The sequence below is a fragment of the Ursus maritimus genome, unplaced genomic scaffold (assembly GCF_017311325.1).
Source record: "Ursus maritimus isolate PB19 unplaced genomic scaffold, ASM1731132v1 scaffold_32, whole genome shotgun sequence".
Lineage (NCBI taxonomy): Eukaryota > Metazoa > Chordata > Mammalia > Carnivora > Ursidae > Ursus > Ursus maritimus.
Genome location: NW_024425786.1, coordinates 13,565,796 through 13,590,442, shown reverse-complemented (window position 1 = coordinate 13,590,442; position 24,647 = coordinate 13,565,796). Strand labels below are relative to the sequence as shown.

Here is a 24,647-nt window from a genome sequence, read left to right as displayed (position 1 = left end):
TGCCGGGAGGTGCAGGGGGTGGGGCGCCTAGAAACGCTGGCGGAGGGCAGAGCTTGTGAATTGGCTTGGAGGGGGGAACATACGGGGTTTGGTAGGGCTCGCTGGGGGGTGCACTAGGTGGCAGGTGGAGCTGCGGGGAGGGGGAGGAAGCCGAGCCTTCACTATGCTGACTATTCCAGGACTGTGAAAGAGCTAATATTTTATCAGTTAGGCCAGTATCCCCAACTTCAAGGATCATGTTTGAAAGAAAGAAAAAAAATATCCATTAAATGGACATTAATTTATAAAAAAAATTACACGTACTACCATGCAAATACATCATGCACATTGTAAGATACACACAGAGAGAAACGTTTAATTGGATTGTTTTGCTTTTTTTTTCCCCCTCTTGAATTGTATGAGATTTTGGGTATTAATCCCTTATCAGACATATGGTTTGCAAATATATTCTCCCGTTCAGTAGGTTGCCTTTTCATTTTGATGATGGTTTCCTTTGCTGTGTAAAGGCTTTTTAGTTTGATGTAGTCCCACTTGTTTATTTTTGCTTTTGTTGCCTTTGCTTTTAGTGTCAAATTCCCCCCAAAATTATCACCCAGACTGATGTGAAGGAGCTCACTGGCTGTTTTTTCTTCTAGGAGTTTCATGGTTTCAGGTCTTACGTTCAAGTCTTTAATCCACTTGGAGTTTGTTTCTGTGCGTGCTGTAAGATAGTGGTCCAGTTTCATTTTTCTGCATGTGGCTGTCCAGTTTTCCCAACAGGAAAACATAAAACATGAGATAAGGAGAATACATATAAATAGAAATTCTGGTACGATTTCTCCCTTGAACCAATGGCTCTCCTCATGCATTTCCTGGTATACATCCTTCCTCCACTTGGGAGCTTGGGGTGTATCAAAGGAGGGTAAGCGGAAGTGAGTGCATTTTTACCTTTAAAAGACATCATGACATTTATACCTGCTGGTATCCCCACAGTTGTTGAAATGAACAATAGCTGTCTATTAGTAACTTTGGAACAAAAAAACGGCAGGGTGACAACTCTCTCGGTTTGCCCAGGACTGAGTGCTTTCCCATGATGCAGGACCTTCAGTGCAAAAACGGGTGTTCTGGTGCTCCCGGTCACCCTAGTAGTCTAGAACAATCCTATTTTATAAAGAATACAAAAGAGTGTTTAGAAAAGCATTGGAAGAGTGTTTATCCAAAATATTAACAGTGGTTATCACCGGGTGATGGTATTTTACTTCTGTTTATTAAATGATTTATGTTGGGTTTGCTTGCCTGAATTAAATATTTTCTTGTGAGAAATGTATTATTGTGTGATTTTTAAAACATGCAAAACAAGAAAGTTGAGCCTCCCTTCGTGTGCAGGGCATAGCGCAGACGGGAGCAGAATAAGGCAGAGGTCGTGGGGCAAGTTAGAGGGTGTGGGAGAACAAGGTGAGGGATGAGAAGGGGCCTTGGATTGGCAGTGGTGGGGGGAGGGGGAGAAACAACATGTTTGAGAGATCAGTGCGAGAGAAAGAGTCTGTCCCAAGACCTCCAGTGGATGCCTGAACCCAGGGATAGAACCGAACCCTGTACATACTAAGTTTTTTTCCTAGACATACATACTAATGATAAAGTCGAGCTTATAAATTAGGCAGAGTAGGGGCGCCTGGGTGGCACAGTGGTTGAGGCGTCTGCCTTCGGCTCAGGGCGTGATCCCGGCGTTCTGGGATCGAGCCCCACATCAGGCTCCTCCACCGGAGGCCTGCTTCTTCCTCTCCCGCTCCCCCTGCTTGTGTTCCCTCTCTCGGTGGCTGTCTCTGTCAAATAAATGGGTGAAATCTTTAAAATAAATAAATAAATAAATAAATTAGGCAGAGTAAGAGATTAGCAAGGCCAATAATAAAATAGAACGGTCATAACAAGATACTGAAATGAAAGTTACAGGAATGTGGTCTGTCTCCTGGAAAATACCTGATCGTGCTGTCCTCACCCTTCTTGGGATGACGTGAGATGAGAAAATGCCTGCGTGATGAGATGAAACGAGGTGAGCGCTGTAGGCATGTGACATAGCTTTAGGCGACTGCCGACCTTCTGATAAAACATCAGAAGGAGCGTCACCTGCTTCTGGACCACAACTGACTGCTGATAGCTGAAACCTCAGAAAGCAAAACTGGGGCTATCTGCGAGTTTCTCAGTGGTGCTGTTAACTGAGATGGGTAATTCGGGAGAGGCGGCAGTGTTGAGAAGGAGCGCTAAAGAGGAGGGCCTGGGAATCTGCGGTTGGCTTGGTTTGGGACCCACAGACATGCCTGTGGGACAGGCAGGAGGAAACGGAGGAGACGGATTGATCCCTGGAGCTCAGGCCACCAGCTATCTACAGCCCTGTTTCTCGGCTCAAGCCACCATGACCAGCACTCTCCCTTTGAAAAGTTGTCCAGACGTTCAACAACATGCTCTGCTGGCCTGGGCGTCCCTCCTGACTCATGGCCTGGTTTGAAAGGAGTTACCTTTAAAGACACGCGGCAGTAATCCACTGCCGTCACTTGTGAGCAACAGCTGATGACTCGTGTATTACATAGAAAGTTCCTCTTCTCTACCTTTTTGCTGAAAAAAAAAAACAAAAACAAAACACTTGGGCACCCCCTTATCATTTTTTTCCTCTCCAGAATCAGTGTAGTGATTTCAGTCCTTTGAAATGTACTGAGACTCGTTTCATGGGCCAGCGTCTGGTGTGTCTCGGTGTGCCCTTGATAATGGCTCCTCCATGGTGGGGTGGGGTGGTCTCTAAATGTCAATTAGGGAAGTCAGTCAGTCGACAGGGTTGTTCAAGTTTTCTTTATCCTTGCTGACTTTCTGCCTACGTGTCCTGTCAATTATGGGAGTGTTAAAACTTCCAACCCTAGTTGTGGGTTTGTTTATTTCTCCTGTGGGTTTATTTATTTCTCCATTCTCATTAATACATCTTAATCTCTGGTCATATCCCTTGTTCTGAAGTCTACTTTGATGTTAATATAGCCAGTTTTCTTACGATTAGTGTTTTCTGACTATATGTTTTCTCATCTTCTTACTTTTAACTTCTCTTTCTATTAAAAGTGGATTTATCATAGGCAGCGTGTAATTGAGCCTTGCTTTTAAAATCCAGTCTGCCCATCTCTGTCTTTAAATTGGACTGTTTAGACAGTTTACATTTAATGTAATTATCAATAAGGTGGGGTTTAAATCTACTTTCTTATAATGCTAAGCAAAATCGTTCAGTCAGAGAAGACAAATGCCAAATGATTTCACACATACGTGGAATTTAAGAAACAAAACAAGCAAAGGGAAAAAAGAGAGAGAGAGAAGCAAACAGACTCTTAACTATAGAGAACAAACTAATGGTTGCCAGAGGGGAGGTGGGGGGGATGGGAGAGATAGGGATTAAGGAGTGCACTTGTCCTGATGAGCACTGAGTAATGCAGAGTTGTTGAATCACTATATTGTTCACCTGAGACTAATATAACACAGTATAGTAATTATACTGGAATTAAAATAAAAAATCTGATAAAAAATTATGATGGAAAAGGATGCTCATCTAAATAAAATTAAATAAATTATTTAAAAAATCTACTACCTTGCTACTTGCTCTCTATTTGTCCCATCTCTTCTTTGATTCCTTAATTTTCCTTTGCCTGGCTTCTTTTATTATTATTTTTTATTATTCCATTTTGTTTTCACTCTTTGTTCTATTTTTTAAAAGGATTTTTATTTATTTGAGAGAGAGAGAGAGAGAGCGCATGAGCGGGGGGAGGAGGGGCAGAGGGAGAAGGAGAAGCAGACTCCCCACTGAGCAGGGAGCCTGACGCGGGGCTCCATCCCAGGATTCTGAGATCATGACCTGAGCCGAAGCAGACGCTTAACTGACTGAGCCACCCAGGTGCTCTTTTTGTTCTATTTTTTTTTTAGTGTATGCTTAGGGTTAATTAAATGCTCCTTACCTTATCACATCATATTTGCATAATATCATGCCACTTCACATATATATTAGGGTCTGATCAGAAAAACAGAACCACTGGTAATGATCTAGAACATGGGATTTATTATTTATTATTTATTATTATTATATTATCCCTATATAATTATAGGGAGCTGGCTAAACAGTTTATAAAAGGCCATTTTCTTTGTATCTGGTGCTGGTATACCACTGACTGAAGGGTAGGAAGTTGGGAAGGGGAGATGGATTTAATGTGGGGAAAGAGTGGGTGAGAGCAGGAACAAACCAGCACCCATATTATCATCTCTCATCCCTTCTAAGACACCAACTTCAATGATGTGAATGACCTGTAGGAGAAACTGGGGCTTTTCTTTATTTAGCTAAACAGACCTAGTCTAGGGATCAGAGAAACTTGAAGAACAATCCAGTAGGAGGTAGAGGAGCTGTCAGCCCAACTCCTGCCTCATGATGACATGGTGACCCAGCAGTTAAGTGATAGAGTGTGTGAACTGTGCCTGAAGTTCCTGTACCAACATTTCGAGTGGGGGGGGGGGGAAGAAAAGCAAGTGCAATTGCTTTATTCCACCTTCCAGATGTTGCACAAAATGTCTTCTGTGTCCCACACTAACTTGGAACTATATAGGGAGAGGAATTCTGGGAAACAGAGTTCCCAGAATAGCTTAGCTGAGTTGACCCAAGAGAAATCCACTACAAGAGATCACATAAGAAACTTGTACCAGCAGTACATTTCCATTCCCCATTCTGTCCTTTTTGTGCTATTGTTGGCATACATTTTGCTATTCCATACATTGTAAACTCCAGCATACACTGTTAATATTTTTTTTTATCTTTTAAAGAAATTGACAAATGAGGTGAAAGAAGACCTTTATATTTATTCATGTGTTTATTATTTTGCATAGATTCAAGTTTCCATCCAGGATAATTTTCCTTTCACCTGAAGAATTTCCTTTACTATTTCTTATAGTGAAGATCTGCTGGTGACACATTCTCTCAGGTTTTGTTTTTCTGAAAAAGGTTTTATTTCTTCTTCATTGTTTAAAGGATATTGTGGCTAGAAACCTAAAATTTTAGGTTGAGAACTTTTTCTGTCAGTGCTTAAGAGAGGTTCCATTGTCTCTTGGCTTGCATAGTTTCTGATGAGAAGTCTTTTTTTTTTTTAAGATTCTATCTATCTATCAATCAATTATCTATCTATCTATCTATCTATCTATCTATCATCTATCTATCTATCTATCATCTATCTATCTACTCTGTCTATTTAGAGAGAGCACAAGTGTGGAGAGGGGCAGAGGGAGAGGGAGATAGAGAATCTCAAGCAGACTTCAAGCTCAGCATGGAGCCCAGTACCCATATTGGTCATGATCCCATGGGCATTGATCCCATGACCCTGAGATTATGACCTGGGCCTAAATCAAGAGTCGGACACTTAAACAACTGAGTCACCCAGTTGCCCCAGAAGTCTTTTAATTCTTACCGTTGTTCCTCTGTAAGTAACATGGTTTTTTCTCTCTTTGCTTTTAAGATTTTCTTGTTATTACTGGTTTTCAGTAATTTGATTACAATGTACCTTGGTGTAGGGTTTTTATGTTTATTCTAATTGGGATTTACTGAAGTTCTTGGATCTGTGGGTTTATAGTTTTCAGCATTTCAGCAAATTTAGAAAATGTTCAGATATCTTTTCTCCCAACATATTTTCTGTTTCTCTCCAACCAACGCCCTCCTCTCCCTTTTAAATTACTCATGATAGACTACTTGATGTCATATCACAGATCACTAAGTTCTGTTCATTTTTTCTGTCTTTTCCCCTGTTGTGCTTTAGTTTAGATAGATAATATTGCCGTATCTCCTGGGTCAATGATCTTTTCTTCTGCAGTGCCTAATCTGCTGTTAGCTTCATCTAATGAAATTTTAGTTTATTTTAGTTATTTTTATTTTTACTTTTTTGGTGAGCAGCAAAGTTTATTGAGTGATAGTGAAGTTCATTGAGTGAGAGTACAAAGCTCCCAAAGAGGGAGGGGACCTGAGAGGGTCACCCGAATTTTTTTAGATATTATATTTTTCATCTTTAGAAATTCCACTTGATTCTTTTTTATGTCTTCCATTTCTCTCCTCATTATGCTTATATTTTTCTTTAAATACTTCAACATAATTATAATAACCATTTTAACATCTCTATGTTAATTTCATCATCTCTGTCACTTTTGGGTCCATTTCTATTGACTGATTTTTCTTCTGGCTATGGGTCCCGTTTTCCTGATTCTTGGCATATTTAGTAATTTCTGACTGGATGCTGGACATTATGGATGTTATGTAGTTGAGGATTTCAATTTTGTTGTCTTCTTTTAAAGAGTGCTGGGTTTTGTTGTAACAGGCAACCAGGTTACTTACAAATCAGCTTGCTCTCTTTGAAGCCTGTTTTTAAGCTTTGCTATAACTGGTCTGGACTAGCCCTCACTCTAGGGATAGCTTAGCTTACAGCTAAGGCATGACATCTACCAAGTCTTCACTGAATGTTCTAGGTTTTCAGTGACTTCTCACCACTCTGGCTGGTCGCAACTCAAATGCTCCTGTCCTGTGTGAGCTCTGAGAATTGTTCAGCTTGCAACTGTCTAGTTTTTCTTTGCCCAGTATCATGGAGCTTCACCCTAGTACTCAGCAACAACTTCAGGAGGCCAGATGCAGCTTTCTGGAACTCTTTTTGGGCACAGCTTTCTCCTCTCTAGAACTTTGCTGCCCAGCTTCTAGCTGGGTGCCTGAACTCCAATTTCCACATCCTCAAATCAGCAAGATTACTGTAGTCTGCTTGGGATCCCTTTCCTGGAACCGTGGTCTGGAATATGACTCCACGCAGAAAACCAGGAAAATCAAGGGCTCTCCTCATTTGTTTCTTTTCTCTTAGAGATCACATCCTTCCATGCCTGTTTTTAATTGTGGGGAAACAGTTGTTTCCTATATCTTCATCAATTTTCTAGAGTTTGGGGTGATTAGATAAATTTAATCCTTGCTACTCTATCATAGCCAGAAGCAGAAGTCAGAAGTTGATAAAAAAGAAAGCTCTCTAATGGCTCTTTAAATGCTACCCCTCTCTCATGAAGTTCTTAATTTCTGTCTCTTTTTATGCCATCACACTCTGCCTTGACTTATAATCACAAACATATGTGACTCAATGGACTAGGGGCCATGAAGGTGAGCACAGAGTCTATCTTAGTAGCTTCTCTGAGTCTAGTACATGATAGGCCCTTGGGAAGTGAGGCTGAGTTTCCTTGAGTGGCAGTGAACTGAAGTGACCTGGATGAGGTAATGGGTATCCCAAGCTGAAACCCAGGAGGACCGGCTGTCTCCCTTGTGTGATCAACGGTAGGCATACTCCCAGGTAAAATCATGAGGGTGCACAATTCTCCCTTATTAGGCAGGAGACGAAGTGATTGGTTGAAAGAATTCAAGCCTGTCCAGACTTGCCAAATACATCATCATGACATTAGAGCTCACAAAGCCTCAGATCTTGGCATAATGGAAGGGCTTGACCACAGGTGCCCTGACAGTGTCACATGATCTCCCAGAGTGAGGCCAGACCGTTCCCCAAGGGGCAGGTCCTGGAGTGTCCGGGGACTCAGGCTGTTGCTGCTCTTGCCCACTTTCCCTGGAAATGGAGCAAGGATGGGGAGTGACGAGGTCTGGGTCCTTGCCTTAGCTATGTGACCTTAATCAGCTGACTCTGTTTCCCCACCTGCAAATGAAGCCTCAGACAGGTTGGTCTCTAATGCCTCTTCCTGCTCTAAAGAGCTGGTTCTCACAACTGGTGGCTTGATGGTCCTGGAAGTCTGTGATTCCCTCAGCTGCTGAGTCTAGGCTCATAATTGATGGCACTGGGACATTGGCTTTTTGTGGTTCTGCGATTAGAACAATCTGTAACTCTTGAGTGATCCATGATGCTGTGAACCTAACCTTCTATAGAACTGATGGCCGCAGTCAGTGATAATTCTGTGACACTGCTGTGTGGCTCTGCGACCCTGAAGCATTCACCTCATTGATCTCCATCAGCAGCAGTGGTGCTGGTGTGCCTGGGACCCAGCTTCCTATCTGCTCCAGAACTCAAACCTCCTCCTCATTCATTGCTCCCAGGGTCATTAATTTGAGTGATTCACTTGCAGGAGCCAGTGAGAAACAGAGGGACTGCGAGTGCCAGCCCGGTCGCCCTCAGCCTGAAAGGGCTTAATTGTTTGCCTGCCTCAGAGAGCCCTTGTGCTCGGCTGGCTAGTGAGGGCCCGGCTGGGCCAAGCTCGGCTGGGCTGGCGTGAGGGCGCAGGGCAACGCTGCGCTGTGCCCGTGCTAGAGGGACATTCTGCCCTCCCTGCCCATCATCCAGGATGACACTGTGCACTACGGAGAGGGGTGAGCTGAGCGCAGGCAGGGCCCACTGCTGATTCTGACCCTGGTTCCTGGGGCCACCTCTTGTGCCTGTTTGCCAGCCTTGGGTGGTGGCCCTGGTTTGCCTGGTTTCCGGCCTGACCCCACCTGAGAGTCCTCTGGGCCTGATTGTGCTGTCTGACTGGAGCCTCTGGACACACCCCCTGGAATGGCTTGTTATCTATTTCATTTTCCTGTAAATGAGGACCCAGATGCTCCTCCCTGAACTTTGGCCTGTGGATCTGGGACAAACCTCTGGCAATCCCATAATCCTGTCCCTGACCCTGCTTACAGTCAGATCCTGATCCACAGGGATAAGTCAGAAGAGGAGAGACCCGCCCCCCCACTCTGTCACTTGTTCCTGTGTGACAACTCACATCCCCTCTCTGAGCTGTGGGCTCTTCAACCTATAAAATGGGAGCGTGGGACCTCCCTCCCGGTGGCTGTGGGGAAAAATCCGTGGGAACCTGTGTACAAGCATGCTCTGGGCACAAAGGTTGGGGATTACTGTGCAGATAACAAGGTTGGTTCTCCAGGAACACATGTGAGCCTGTCTCCTATACTACACCACAAAGGGGGTCCCCTGCCCCTGGGGAGAATGTCCGGTGGGCACCTGGGTCTGCCTCTCCTGGCAGGAATTAAATACTCTCTCCTCCTGACAGGGGAGAATGTAGTCAGGAGAAATCCATCTATTCATTCATTCAGTCATTTATGCATTCGTTCAACATTCCTTAGTTCATTTGTTCATGCATTCATATTTTGCCAGTCCCTGTTTTTGCCACTGGTTTTTGTCTTGGCAATCCTACCTTGAGAATGATTTCATTACACTCTGGACTTGGAGCGGCACAGGCTGGGGAGGTGGGAGTGGCCACAGCAGCCCAGTCCTCCTGGGGGAAACCATTCCAGGCAGGGGTTAAGAGTGAGCATGTTGGAGTCAGACTCCTACGGGTCTCTGCCATTACTCTCCTCGCTGAGTGGCCTTGGGCACGTTACTTAGCCTCTCGGAGTCTCTGACAGCTCAGCTGTAAAATGGGGGTAAGAAATGGCGATCCCCCTGCCAGGGTTGCTGTGAGGTCTGAATGTAATCAGGTGTAGTCCTGAGTGACCAAGGATGGGCTCCATAAATGGGGTGGAGGTTAAGGTCATAGGAATCAGGCGACCTGTTTGAATTTCAGCTCTGCCACTTGCGGGCTGAGGGGCCTTGGGCAAGCCACTTGGCCTTTCCTGCCTCGGTTTTCTCTTCTGTTAAATGGGACTTTGTGAGGTTAAACTTTTTTAGAAGGTAGATCATGTACCACAAGGCCTGGCACGTGGAAGACCTCAATCAGTTGTAGCCAGTAGCATTATTAAATATTCCTCATGATACCTGAGGCCTTCAGTCAGGAACTTCACAGGGAAGCATGTGCCTTGGAGAACGACTCTGGCCACATGGCAAAGAGGGATTTGTCCTGGAGCTTGGGATTCCTTTATACGGAATGAGTGTCCCACACCTGTCTCCCAGTTGGCCCCACTGGAATTTCTAGATTCCTAAGTTACCGGTGAAGGAGGCACCCCTCCTCGGCCCTTGAGTTTCCAGGAAGGGTTTGGTCTCTGTTTTGGTGCTTTGTTGTGGGGTTTCCATGGGGAAACTGAGCTTGAAGATTGCATTCATCTCAGCTGCAACACCCCTGGGACCAAACCTGGCTCACCTTCCTGTGTGGGAGGGGGGAGGGGGCGGGGGAGGGTGCAGCCAGTGCTGGGCCTCAATCAAAAACCTGTAACGGATCAGCACTGCTGGGCTGCAGTTAAGCACGAGGACAGCACCATCCAGGGTCCTGCCCCTCCCTGGCTCTGACACCAGTGTTCTGTGTCCTGTCTGTTCTAGTCTGTTCTAGTTCCCGATGTCTTGGGCTGCCAAGGAGTCCAAGAGTGAATATGAGCCTTGTACCCAGGCTCCAAAACCATGCTTTCATTCACTTATTCATTCCAGAACTGGCATTTGGGGGAACAGTGGTGGACTTGCCCTCAAGCAGCCTGCTGTCCGAGGGACCTGGTCAAATTATAACCCAACTGAAACAGCAGTGTTATGACAACTCTTTTTATTTTTATTTATTTTTTAAAAGATTTTATTTATTTATTTGACAGAGACAGCCAGCGAGAGAGGGAACACAAGCAGGGGAAGTGGGAGAGGAAGAAGCAGGCTCCTAGGAGGAGCCTGATGTGGGGCTTGATCCCAGAACGCTGGGATCACGCCCTGAGCCGAAGGCAGATGCTTAACGACTGAGCCACCCAGGCGCCCCTTGACAACTCTTTAAAAAAAAATTCTTTTTTAAATTTTATTATACATAATCTCTACACCCAATGTAGGGCTCGAACCCACGACCCTGCGATCACGAGTCACATGCTCTTCCAACTGAGCCAACTAGGAGCCCCATGACACTCTCTTGTGTTTGGGCATAACCCCTTTAAGAACATGACAAAAATAAAGAAACTTCTTCCCAGGAGATGTAAGAAGGCACATGAAATTTTGCCTACAATTTTAGGATGTTTGTGGATTCTCCAGCCATCCCTTCAAGAACTTCAGATCAAGAATTCCTCAATCATGGTGGGAAAATTGCTGAGAGAGGCAAGCCAGGAGGCTGTAGAAGTGCAGTTAGGAATGCTCCGTAGTCTAGGAATTCAGGAAAGACTGCAACGAGCACTTCTTGAGCTCCTATGAAATGCTATCCATTGGTGATATGCCACCGAAGAGAAAGTCCCTCCTCTCCTGGAACTTATGGTCTAGTGGGGAAAGGCAAAAAAAAAACAAACGAGCAAACAAATCAACAGACACAGGGATGCCTAGAGGTGATGAGGAGCCTGCTTTAGGGCAAGTACCAGGCAGAGGGAACAGTTGATAGAAAGGTCCTGGGGTGGCTGTGAAAATACAGGGCTGGAAGAATGTGTGAAAGAAAGCTAGTGTGGTTGGAGCTTAGTGAGTGGTGGGAGATGGGTGAGGTTGCTGAGCAAGGGCCGAATCACACAGGCCTTGTGGTCCAGGGTAGGGATTAGGATTTTGCTGGGGAGCCCTGTTTCTCTTTTAAGTTCAGAATTTTAAATTTGTATAAATGAAAGCAGCATGCACATTTCTTTTCACAGCTGCCTTTTTTCATCCAACAGTGCTTGATAGCTGTTGAATTAATTTATCTTTATCTGTTATATATAATTATGTGGCCCATATACTTATCCATTCTCACACTGATGGGCCTTTAGGCTGTATCCTGTTTCATGATTCCAACTGAATCCAAAATGGAAGATCAGTGGGGTTGAAGGGTGTGCACATTTTCAACCTTACAGGAAGCTGCCAGATGGCTCTCTTAAGTTCATGTACTAATTTAGATTCCCACTAGCAGCGTCCGAAAGTTTCCATTTCTTTATATCCTTGCCAACAGTTGATATTGTCAGCCTTTTAAGGTTTTGACAATGTTTTGGGTGTAAAATGGTAACTCGCTTTAATTTGCATTTCCATGATTACCAGCGAGGTGAAACGTGTAATTTCGTATTTATTGGCTCTTGGGAGTTTCTTCTCTTGAGAATTGTCTGTTCATATCCCTTGTCATTTTCCCACAAGGATGTCTCTTTCTAATTGATTGGTGGAAGTTGTTTATATATTTGGGTTACTAATCCATTGTCTTTTATAAATGTTGCAAAGCTCTTCTCCCACGCTGTTTACTGGGGGGTTTTACGGAGAGGAGTGACATGCTCTGATTTACATTTTTAAAGATCACTCTAGCTACTGTGTGAAGAATAGATGGGAACGATGGGCATGAATGAAAGTGGGTAAACCCGTTAGAGGGTCATTGTTGTGGTCCCAGGATGAATGACAGTAGCCTTGACTAGGGTGGTAGGAGGGGAAATAGAGAAAGGTAGACAGTTCCAGAGTACATCTTGGAAGTAGAGTTGATAGAACCTGCTGATAGATTCGATGTGGGGCAAGAAGAAAAGATAGGAATCAGGATGACTCTTAAGTTTTTGGCCTGAGCCATTGGGTGGATGGCGGTGCCATTGACTGAGATGGAGAACGGCAGGTGGAGAAACAGGTTTAGGCTGAGAGAGGGGGAATAAACACTTCTGTTTTCAACATATGAAGCTTGAGACAGCCTGTGGATATCCAAGCGTTTAAATCAAGAAGGCAGTTGGAATCGTGAGTTCAGGGGAAAGAGCCAGGGCTCGGGATAGACATTTGGGAGTCATCAACACACGGATGGAATTTCAAGCCATGAGACTGGATAAGATGGAAAAGACAAGAGGCTCCCAGGTGAGCCTCAGCACATGACAACATTTAGAGGTTGAGCAAAGGTGGAGAATCGATAAAGAATGCCCTAGAATGTAAACTCCACGGAGCAGGGTTTTGTTCTGTTGACTGTCCAGTGTCTAGCATAGGCCTTAGCAAGTAGTAGGTTCTTAGTAAATATTGGTTGAAGGAACACGTGACAGAATAAACGAATGAATCAAGAGATTGAGAAGGAGTGGCCAATGAAATAGAAGGAGAACAGGTACCATAGAAGCCAAGAGAAAGAGAAAGGTTTCACGAAGGCAAGCATGGTCACTTGTGTTACATGTTGTGAAGAAGTTGTGTACGAGCTGGACAGAGAACGGACCACGGGATTTGGCAACACAGACGTCACTGGTAACCATGACAAGGATAGTTAAGGCTTGAAAGAGGTGGAGTTTGTCAGATCCTGTGAGGTAGGGGGCAGGGTGGGGTGGGGAGTGAAAGGATGTTCTGAGCAGTGGAAGAGCATGGGACAATGCCAGAGGACAAGTGGGGCTGGTTCCTGTCACGGCAAGTAGTTCCAGCTGAGGGGAAGGTAAGAGAGTAGCCAGGAGAGATGAGACCGGGGCCAACGGTAAGACAGGCTGAGAGGCTGAGGGCAGCCCAGTGGTTTTGTTCGTGATCTCTTGGTCTGGAGTTAAGGGAATAAATGTCCATGTGTTATTCAAGATTCAGGGGACAGAATTCCAATTCTAGTTGACTTTTTTCCTCACGTAACTGAAAAGTCCAGGGATAGATCCTGGCTTTAGGTGCAAGACTTGGACTGTTCTTAGTTCTTCTCTCTGTGTTGGCTTCCTTGTTGGGCAGGCCATTCTCTCAGAGGCAAAAAATCTAGGCTTCCATCCTACTCCCTTAATCTCAGGGGGAAAGCCGATGGTATTTCCAATCCTGCCATCAAATGAAGTCTCATTGGTTCTGCCTGGTGGTCATGTGTCACCCCTGACCCAAACACTGTGGGTGAAGGGAGGGTGCTCTTTTCTGATTGGCCAGGCCTAGGTCCTATGAGCATCCCTGGAGCTGATGTGAAGGTGGGTCTACCAGAGGTAATTTCCATTAGAAAATCAAAATGCCCACAGGAGAGCAGGGTGTGTGTGGGGGGGGGTGGGGTGGGGGGTAATGCCAAACAAGTCAACCCACAGAATTTAATGATTACCAAGCACTAGAAGAACATAGATTTGTAGAATATCAGGATATTAAAAAACAGGGCCGGGGGATTCCTTAGGGAATTCCTACAGAGATTCCTTAATTCAGTGCTGTCCAACAAAAGTGGACTATGAGCCACAACTGTAACTTTAAATCTTGTAGTACCCACATTAAAAACAATAAGAAAAGAAAACAGAGGAAATTAATTCTAATAATACATTTTAATTAACCAACAAAATCGAAAATATTATCATTGGAAGGTAATCAATATAAAAAGCATTAATGAGATATTTTATATTCCTTTTTCCTATTAAGTCTTCAAAGTCTGTATTTTATACTCACAGAACATCTTAGTCCAAAATCTAAATTTTCCCCAGAAATACTTGATCTGTGTGTAGATTTTATCAAATTCACAATGGAAAAAAGTAGGTTCCCATACCCACGTTGTTTCAAATGTACTTGAGAATTCCCCATGACTTAAGACTTGTATATCTGTTTTAAAATTCAGATTAATTAAAAACGAATACAATTCCAAATTCAATTCCTCAAGTCCCACTTGAGGAATTTCAAGCAAGTGGTTACCATATTGAACAGCAGGCCCTGATCCAATGTGTTTGTCAGACGGAGGGGGAAGTGACGTCCAGGGAAGGGAGTGGCCCTTCAAGGTCACTGAGCTGACCAGGGGCAGATCCCTGGTCTGGCCTTCCGACTCTGTTGGGGGCTTTCCACTCCACCTCACGCCTGCCCTGTTCTGAGTAGGTCAGTGAGCACTGACCAAGGAAGCAGCACTAAGGCAGTGGGAGTCCAAATCTTACTGAGGCTCAAATTCTTGCTCAGACTGTAAAAAGTGTTCCTTTATTTTATGTTAATCTTGTCCGTAACCATCCCTGCTACTGGATGATAAATGTGTTTGGAATGAGTGCATAAACGCATCAGCAGACAGTATGCATTTATTGAATACCTCGTGTTCTAAGCACTGCACCCAGCCTTGGGACGTGGAGGTAAGGCTGGCCCAGCTCCTGCACTTAACGGGCTCACCATCTGGGTGGTGGGGGCAGGGTGGTAAATGCATCATTTAGGGGGCGCACAGGATGGTGTGGGGCAAGTGCTTGTGGGAACAAGCAGATCTCGTGCCTCATGAATGGAAACCACCAGCAAACAGCCTCTGGGGCTGGTTGAGTCCTTGGGAAAATCCACAGGGAGCCCACACCTGGCACTGTTGGGTGTTGGGCCTTGGCCTGTGGGCGTGGGGGTGTTTGGGTAACAGCCCAAAGGCTAGGAGGGGTTGTTTTGGTTGGAACTGAGAGGGGCTATTGTTAGGTGAAGCCTCAGCTTGTTGGTGTGTGGGGTTGGCTCGGGACCACGGGGTGGGTACAGGTTGGAGTGTCTGCCACCAGTTAACATCGCTCGCTGAGCACCCACAGCATCCTCCTCTCTGTTCACCATTGTGTGCTCGAGAGCTCTCTCTCTCTCTCTGTCTCTCACACACATACACACACACACGTGCACGCACACACACGTGTACGCACACGTGATTGCTACATGATTTAATTTGTGGAGCCCCGTGCACTACAAAAATGCAAGGGTCCCTGGTTCCGAAATGAAGAATTTCAAGATGGTGGCATGGAAGCCGCGTGTTGACCAAGTGCAGGGCCCCTAGCGGGGGGTCCTCTACGACTGCCCAGGTCCTGAGTCCCAAGTCCCAAGTCTGGGACGGCAACCGCCCACACATGCACCCCGCAAGGTGCCTGCTGGTGGTGCTGGACTCATGCCTTCCCTCTGAAAGGCGAAGCAAGTAGGGCCAAGTGTTTTAGGGATTTGTTATCTCTTGCAATCTGCCCATATCCGGCTGTGAACGGTGACGATCATACCCACTGTACATATGGGGACATGGAGATGATGAGAACGACCCAGGACCCGAACCCCACACTTTGCTGAGTCCGAAGCTCAGATTCGTTCCTCGGCCTGCCCGCTTCTCCTGCTGAGAAGAGTAAGCCTCCTTGCTTGGTGTCCTTTCTGATTTTTTCCCTAATGTTCTTTTCCTCTGAAGTTTTAGATGGTGAATCTGATAGAAAAATGGAGTCACCAGGTTCCTCTAGCCACATGGGGTTGGTCGCTCTTCCTGTCAGTGGGTCCCCACCATGAGGACCTGTGGTGTCCCCACCCAGCCCAATCACCAAGGATTCTCCGGGGGCGGATCTGAGTCACCTCCAGCACTTGTCTGCTTCTCTCCACCCCCATGTGGACTCAGAAGCAGCCCATTTTCCTTTAACTCTTTCTCAGGGTGTTGGTCACCTGAGCCGCACAGGCTCTTTCTGAGATTTGGGCTCATGGAGAGAATTGCATCACAGAACAGCAAACAATGGGCAAGTGACATTAGATGCTTCTCCTCTTAGTCATCTCCGGGCCCCCACTGCCTCCCAGGGCTCCTTCCTGACCACGGCTTCCCTGGAACCTCCCGTGTTCCATACCTCCTTACTTCTCTCCCATTCCTCCCTGCTACCCAGGCTGTATCTCCTCCATCTTTCCAGGGATGTCCGTTCATTCATTCATTCATTCATTCACTCACTTATTCACTCCTTACTGAGCATCTAGGATGTGCCAGGCACTGTGCTGGAGATATGGGGCTGAAGTCTCTGCCTTCATGGGCTCCCAGGCTGGTGGGAAGATGGACCTGAAATGCCTGACACAGATACACAGCTTGGCTTCTGAGTTTTGATTGCGACAGACGCTATGAAGGCAAGGAATGGAAAAGTAGAGCAAGATGGGGAAGACCCTTCTTAGATTGTGTGACATGTAAGCCGAGACCTGGAAGATGAGCAGGGACCAGCATGGGAAGAAGGAGACAGAAGGAGGTCCTTAACAGAGGGTACACATGGGCAAGGTCCCTGAGGCACGGAGGAGCTGGGGAGGTCTATGCAGAGTAGAAGGGAGCCAGGGTGCCTGGGCTGCAGCGAGCAAGGGGGACAGCAAAGGAGATGGGGTTGAGGAGCAGGTGGGGTCCCTTGGTGCAGGGGCTGGGATGTGATTCCCAGTCCAGCAGGAAGCTCCAGGAGGCTCCTGAGCATAGGAGTCACATGGTCTAATTACATTTCAAGAAAGACTTCTCTAGCTGTTGGGTGGAGAACAAGCTGGAGGATGGAAAGGACGAGTGGGAGTGGGGGACAATGGCCCACAACTTTGGGGTTCACATGCTGGATGAGGATGGCTGGGTGGGGAACGGTGATGATAGAGGTGGAAGAGGCGGACAGATTGGACATTTCTTTCAGAGGTAGGACTGGATTGTGCTAGAATTGTGTTTGGTGATGGAAGCTGATTCCTCCATTTCTGGAACTTCTTCCCTCATCTACAGGCCCTTGCCTTCAGACGTAGCAATGATGCATGACAGCAACCACCCAGGGCCCTGGGTACAAAACTGTATTCCTGGGTATTAGAGGTGGGCACGAAAGGCTGGTGGACCGTTGGATGGTGTTATAGACCCAGTCAAGCACCACGTGGAGGGGTTAAATGGGGGTGACCTTTGATAACCCTCTTTTCTTCCTTATCACTGAAGTAATACACAAAAAAGTAAAAAGATTGATGATGTCACTTGTTGTTGGCAAGGACTTGGAGAAAGAAGTATCTTGAATACCATCAGTGGGAAAACCACCAGGCAAATCTTATTTTTGGAGAGTACTTTGGGGTCATATATTTACATTTAAAATATGCATGACCATAGACTCAGCTTCTTAGAATCTTCCTTAAGAATGAGTATGTACGTACCTGCCCGTGTGTCAGCATGGCCTGGGATCTTCACAGCACTGGTGTTTGTACTAGTCAGAAATTGTAAACCAACACCCTAAATAGTCACCAGTCGTGGACAAGTAGACAAACTGTGGTCATCCATACCGTAGACATGACGTAGCAGTTAAAGTGACTGAGGTAGCCATCTTTATGACAAGCTCTCCCAGGCCACCGGGTAAGTGAAAAATCAAGTTACATATTAGCACAGCACATACGTTAGGAGACCAATTATGTAAAAAAAGAAAAAAATCTCCTAAAGAATGCTTGCTGCCTCTTTCTAAATGTACATACATATCCATGCAAAATGCACAGAAAAAAGAACTCAAAGGAATGACATTAAACCGTTCACAGCGGTCACTGATGGGAGGGGATGGGCCCTGCGATGGGGGTTAAAGATGATGCTGGCCTTAGGCGTTTTGTTTGACGGCTTCACCATGAGTCTCTTTTCGTGAATTACTGGTGTAATTAAAAAGTTCAAACTAAAACATGTATTCATTGCAAACCCTCTGAAAATGCAGCAAAATGAAGGGGAGAGAAATACCCACAAGATTACATCCCAAAGGTAACCATTATTAAGGTCTTTGTTTCCAAATCTTTCCTGTATTTTCCCATGCTTTAAAAATATGACTCTATTATTAAACACACTATTTTATGATCTGCTTTTTTTTTACACTTCATATCTTTCCATGCCATTAAAATTTTCCCAAGCCAAGTTTTTTTTTTTTTTAATGCATTGTCTTATGCTCCTGGTTTTACCATTTCATATTTAAATCCTCTATGGTTGACACATAGCACATTTCTAATTTTTCTTTATTAAATACAAACTTTTAAGCACCTCTTTATACAATTGTCCAGTTGTTTATTTAGGAGAATTTTATTAGGAAATTATATCAGTTAAGGTGATTTGGAAGCTCTTTTTTTTTTTTTTTTAAGTAGGCTCCGCACCCAACGTGGGGCTTGAACTCATGACCCTGAGATAAGAGTCGCGTGCTCTACCAACTGAGCCAGCCAGGCACCCCTGGAAACTCTTGGCATGCAATGCCCAGTTGCTTTGCATGAAGGGGAAACCATTGCAGACTGAACAGGGCAATATGTTCCTGACAGTCCCCTTTGCCCGAAGGTTTTTCAAGAGGAGCTTCTTGTCCAAAGGGAGAAAAGGTTCCCAGTGGTGTCTTCCTCACAGGAAACCTTTAGAGAGGGAGGAGATGTAAGTCTGTCCAGGTTGGTCTTCAGAGAACTGCCCAAGGGACCCCCAAAGTCTCTCCCAGAACTGATTTGAGGTTCCAGTGACAAGAAGAATACCATGGAAACCATGTCGGGGTTAGCCGTGAGTGTGGCCCCTGGGTGGATCTCCAAAGATCCTGCCCTCAGAGGGAGGTCAGGAGTCAGGTTCCCTCGAGGCCCCCAAAGACAGAGTGTCTCCAAGTGTAACCACTGCACAAAGTGTGTTCACCTCCCCAGACAGGATGCTGCGTGTTGTTAGAGGTAAAGACAAAGCCGTGTGAGAGAAGGGTTCTGTGCTGGGCCCAGGAGGTGAGCGGTAAACTCTCTGGAGTTTGCCTGAGGGCTGGAGCGGCTGTGGACTCTGCACGTGGCTGGCAGGACCAGCTTGGGGACAGCTTCTCCAGCAAATCCTCGACTCTCCATCCTTCATACGAGCTCCCCATCGAGCCATCTTTGGTCCAGTGCACGCAACATATTGATAAAAGTGACCACTCACAAGATCACTTTGCAGTATATACAAATATCGAATCATCATGTTGTACACCTGAAACCGATATAGTGGTGTATGTCAATTACACCTCAATAATAATAGTAATAATAATAATAATAATAATAATAATAATAATAAAAACAACCTGAGGGGCGCCTGGGTGGCTCAGTCAGTTGAGCGTCCAACTCCTCTTGATTTTGGCTCAGGTCATGATCTCAGGGTCATGAGATGGAGCCCCGTGTTGGACTCCGTGCTGCTCCTGGAGTCTGCTTGGGATTCTCTCTCCCTCTGCCCCTCCCCCACTCTCACTTTCTCTCTCTTTCAAAAAAAAAAAAAAAAACCAAAACCAACCCAAACCATCCATATGATTCAAAGGTGCATCCAGAATAGTCATCACCCCCGCAGCCCCCAAATGCTTCTCTTCTGACGGTCCCTGTTCGGTTTTCTGCAAATACTAAGTGCATTCATAAGTGCCATGAAATCATAGTATCGCTGTTGACCCCCACTTTGCAGTCACCCTGAACTTCAAAGATCGCACAAATATATTCCCTCTGTACTCGCTACATCACCCCTGCCACACACTCATCATCGCCATAAGAACAAATACTCACAGAGAGCTGATCACGGGCGGGGCATTCGGTTAAGCACGGTAGCATTCGTGATTTCACTTAATACTCATGAGACCCTGGAGAGGTAATAGCCTCACGGCAGGTCCCCCCTGTCGTTTTGAGTCCGCAGTCCACACCATCCTCACAGTTGCCAGAGTACGGGGGCCTAGGTGTGGTAGCTGCATTTCCTTTTTGAAATTAAGACCATTTCAGGGGCTCCTGGTTGGCTCAGACAGTGGAACGTTTGACTCTTGATCTCGGGGTTGTGGGTTCGAGACGCATATTGGGTGTAGAGATGACTCAAAAATAAAATCTTAAAAAAAAAAATAAATAAAATCTTAAAAACAAAAAAGGGAATTAAGAACCTTTCATCCACATAAAACATACCTTACATGTGAGATATTAATAATGATGATGATAATGATGATATTGATAAATTCATATACCCACATCCATCTTGGGAGAGCTGACATTACAAGGTCTTGAAGCTTCACCCTTGTGCCTTGGCAGCTCTTCCTCTCCCTCCCATCTGGAGGCAATAACTACCCTGGATTTTGTATCTATTGTTCCTTTACCCTTTTCCTTATAGTTTTCTCACAGTTGGATGCAGTCTTGAACGATATATTGTCTAGCTTTGCATGTTTTGAAATTCAGAGTAATAGCATCGGACAGCATTTTCCTACAGGGCGTGTGTTTGTTGCATGTTTTGTTTGTGACATTCACCCACGTTGTTGAGTGCAGCTGTAATGTGTTTGTTTTTGCTGTCGAAACACACCGTATTGTGTGAATAAACTGCAAATCATCAATCCATTCTCCTCTTTATGGACATAGGGTTGCTGCCGTCCACATTGATTACATCTCCTGACGCACACATGGAAGGGTTTCCAGGTGAGACTCACAGGAAGAGAAATGCTGGGTAGTAAGGTGTGTGCATCTGAACTTGACCCGACGATGCCAAGTGGCTTTCCAAGATGCCTGTATGAATCTATGCTCCCACAAGCAGTGTATAAGAGCTTGCATTGTTCCACAGCCCTGACAACACTTGGTGTTGTCAGACTTCAACACTGGCGCCAGCCTGGTGGGTGTAAGTTGGCATATTATGGAGGTTTTAGGCTTGCATTTCTCTCATTCCTGATGAGGTTGGGTGTCTTTTCATGCTTCTTGGCAATATTGTTTCCTTACCTGCACAATGCTGGGTTATGTTCTCTAGTCCTTTTTCTAGCATGTTGTCTTTTTCTTATTGATTCTTTAGGAGCTCTTTATATATTAGGGTCCTAATTTTTTGTAAATTACATGCATTCCGGGTGTCATTTCCCAATCCATGGCTTATCTTTTCACTTTCTAAGTGGTGACTTCTTGTGAACAGAAGTTCTTTTTCTTTTCTTTCTTTTTTTTTTTTAAAGATTTTTATTTATTTATTCGACAGAGATAGAGACAGCCAGCGAGAGAGGGAACACAAGCAGGGGGAGTGGGAGAGGAAGAAGCAGGCTCATAGTGGAAGAGCCTGATGTGGGGCTCGATCCCATAACGCCGGGATCACGTCCTGAGCCGAAGGCAGACGCTTAACCGCTGTGCCACCCAGGCGCCCCAGAAGTTCTTTTTCTTAACATAGGAGCATATATCCAGGTTTTTCCTTATGACGTGTGCTTTTTGTGTCTTTTTAAAGAAACTTCTCCCTCCCCTGAGGTCCTATATTTTCTTTCAAGAGTTTGCTTTGCACATTTAGGTCTTTTCGTCCACCCGAAATTGGTTTTGTATAAATAAGGATCCAATTTCAGTAATTTTCCACGTGCATAAGCAACCATCCTGGCTTTATCTATGGAATGCCTCCTTTCCTTCCTTACTTTGCAAAACCACCTCTTGTCGAGACCACATTTCTATTTATGCTTGAGTCGGCTTGTAGGATCTCTAGTTGGATCCACTGATCTGTCCTGGGCCAAACCCACGCAACTCCAATTACTAATGCTTTGAAACGAGTCTTAACGATCACTTTTGTATTGTGCGTATTGATACCTGGTAAGCCAAACTCTACTTCTTGTAATTCTTCAGGAATGTCTTGGCTCTTTTTGGCCTTTTGCTTTTCCTTATAAAGTACAGAAAGAGACTGTTGCATGCCATGAGCACCTTGTTGGGGTTTCATCTGGAACTGCACTGAGTGAAAATGGATTTGTGCAAAAATATATTTTATATAGTTAATATTTATTCATATTTACCTGTATGGTTGTCTCTTTTCTTCTCATTGTCCTATTTTGTGTTTTGGACCTTTCCTCTGGGATTATTTTCCTTCTTCCGGCGATACATCTTTATTTCTTTTTGAAAAGATTTTATTTATTTATTTGGGAGAGAGAGAGCACGAGCGGGGGTAGGATCAGAAGGAGAAGCAGACTCCCCACTGAGCAGGGAGCCTGATGCGGGCCTCGATCCTGGGACTCCAGGATCATGACCTGAGCTGCTTAACCAACTGAGCCACCCAGGCGCCATGAGATACATCTTTAAAAGTGTCTTTGTGGGGCGTCTGGGTGGCTCAGTCAGCTAAGCATCCGACTCTTGATTTTGGCTCAGGTTCTGATCTCAGGGGCATGGGATCCAGCCCTGCACTGGGATCCATGCTGGGTGTGGAGTCTGCTTGGGATTCTCTCTCCCTCTCCCCCACCCCTGCTGCTTTCTCACTCTCTCTAAAAAAATTAATTTTTTAAAAAGATTTTATTTATTTATTTGACAGAGAGAGACAGCCAGCGAGAGAGGGAACACAGCAGAGGAGTGGGAGAGGGAGAAGCAGGCTCCTAGCGGAGGAGCCTGATGTGGGGCTCGATCCCAGAATGNCGAGATCACGCCCTGAGCCGAAGGCAGACGCTTAATGACTGCGCCACCCAGGTGCCCCAGTAAATTAATTTTTAAAAGTAAAAAATAAAAGTGTCTTTGTTGAAGATTTATTGGTGGTCAAGATACCCAATATGGGCTTATTGGAAAATTTTGTCCTTGTTCTTGAAAGATAGTTTTGCTGGGTATGCAATTCTAGTTGATAGTTATTTTCCCTTGGTCTCTGGCTATAGTTGTTACAGTTGAAAAGTCAGCTGTCCTCAAACTCTTGTGGTTTTTTTTGGTTGGTAATTCTCCATTTCTCGGACTGTATTTTCTCTTTGACCATGTCTCCTGTAGGTTCATTACGTTCTCTATGGATGCGGACTTGAACTTTTATCTTGCTTCAGATTTATTGTGCTTTTCGAATTCATGATGAGCCACATCTTTCATCAATTTTGAAAAATTCTTAGCCATTCTCTTTTTGATTATTGCTTTTCTCCCCTTGTATTCATTTCTTGCGGCCACAAATTTAGTCTAAAAACAACAAAAATTCATTATTTCACAGTTCTAGGGGCCAAAACCCCTTAAACAGTATGTTTGGGCTGAAATCAAGGTGTTAGCAGGGCCATGTTTCCTCTGGAGGCTCAAGAAAGGGAATCTGCTCCTTGTCTCTTCCAGCTCCTGGTGGCCGCCAGTTCCCGTGGGCTGACAGCCATTGTAGTCCAGGCTTCAAGGGCAGCACCTTCAAACCTCTCTCTGCTTTGTCTTCATACTGACTTCTCTTCTGTGTGTTGTCAGAGCTCCCCTGTCTCCTTCTTGGAAGGACACTCTGATGCCATTTACAGATCCTGGACAATCCAGGCTAATCTGCACATCCTAGGACCCTTAACTTAATTACATCTGCAAAGACCTTTTTTTGCCATATGTGGTTACATTCACAGGTTCCAGGCATCAGGGCATGGAAATCTTTGCGGGGGGAGCTATTTTCAGTCTACCAATGACATGTGTGTCACACCCTCCCTCTAGCCCTCATGTCTTTAGTCTTTATTTCATAGTTTATCACATTGTCCCTCTGTGCTGTGTTCTAGGTAGTTTCCCCAGATATAGCTTCCATTTCCCTGGATGATATTTCAGCCCTGCATAATCCACTATTTAGTCCAGACATTGATGTTTACAATTTCACTTAATATATTTTTCTTTCTTAGAAGTTCTATTTGGTTCTTTTTCCTTTCTCCATGGTCAATTTTATAATCTCTTGTTCCTTGCTCAGCTTGATTTTCTTTTTGCAGAAAATTTTTTAAGATTTATTTATTTGAGAGAGAGAGAGAATGTGCATGTGAGTTGGGGGAGGGGCAGAGAGAGAGAATCTTCAAGCAGACTCCCCGCTAAGCATGGAGCCTGACACAGGGCTCAATCCCCAGACCCATGAGATCATGACCTGAGCCAAAATGAAGAGTAGACCCAACTGAGCTGCCCAGGCACCCCAGTTTGATTTTCCTTTTAATTGATTCAATTCTTTACATTGAATGTGGCTGGAGAAAAAGTCACCACTCTTTTATGAAATTTTCCTTTGGAAATGATCAGAGAAATGGGCCAGTAGCTGGAGAGGATTGTAGGGTCAAAGTGATAATCATGATGATGATGACAATGATGATGATGATGATGATGTTGGGGGAAGGTGGACATTTATATGGTGATGAGAATGACCTAGCAGACAGGGGTCAGTTCATGGGGCAATGTTCTTGTGTGGGGGAGAGCAGAAGGTCCAGGGCACGAAGGGAGATATGGGGCTCAGGTATGGCTGGAGAGTTCACTTCTAGCAACCAGGGAATGGCAGAGCCCAGAGTCAGATAGGTTAGAATGAGGTGATGGACAGGTGTGGGCCATCTCTTCCGGTTGCTTTGCTCCCGCAGTAAATAG

The 24,647-nt window shown here is 45.1% G+C and overlaps 1 non-coding gene across 1 annotated transcript; it reads right to left on the bottom strand.

Annotated features, from left to right (window-relative positions):
* Positions 1-10,717: 10,717 nt before the first annotated feature.
* Positions 10,718-10,790, bottom strand: TRNAT-CGU. Its single transcript has one exon. It is a non-coding gene; the product is annotated as a tRNA-Thr (tRNA).
* Positions 10,791-24,647: the final 13,857 nt, after the last annotated feature.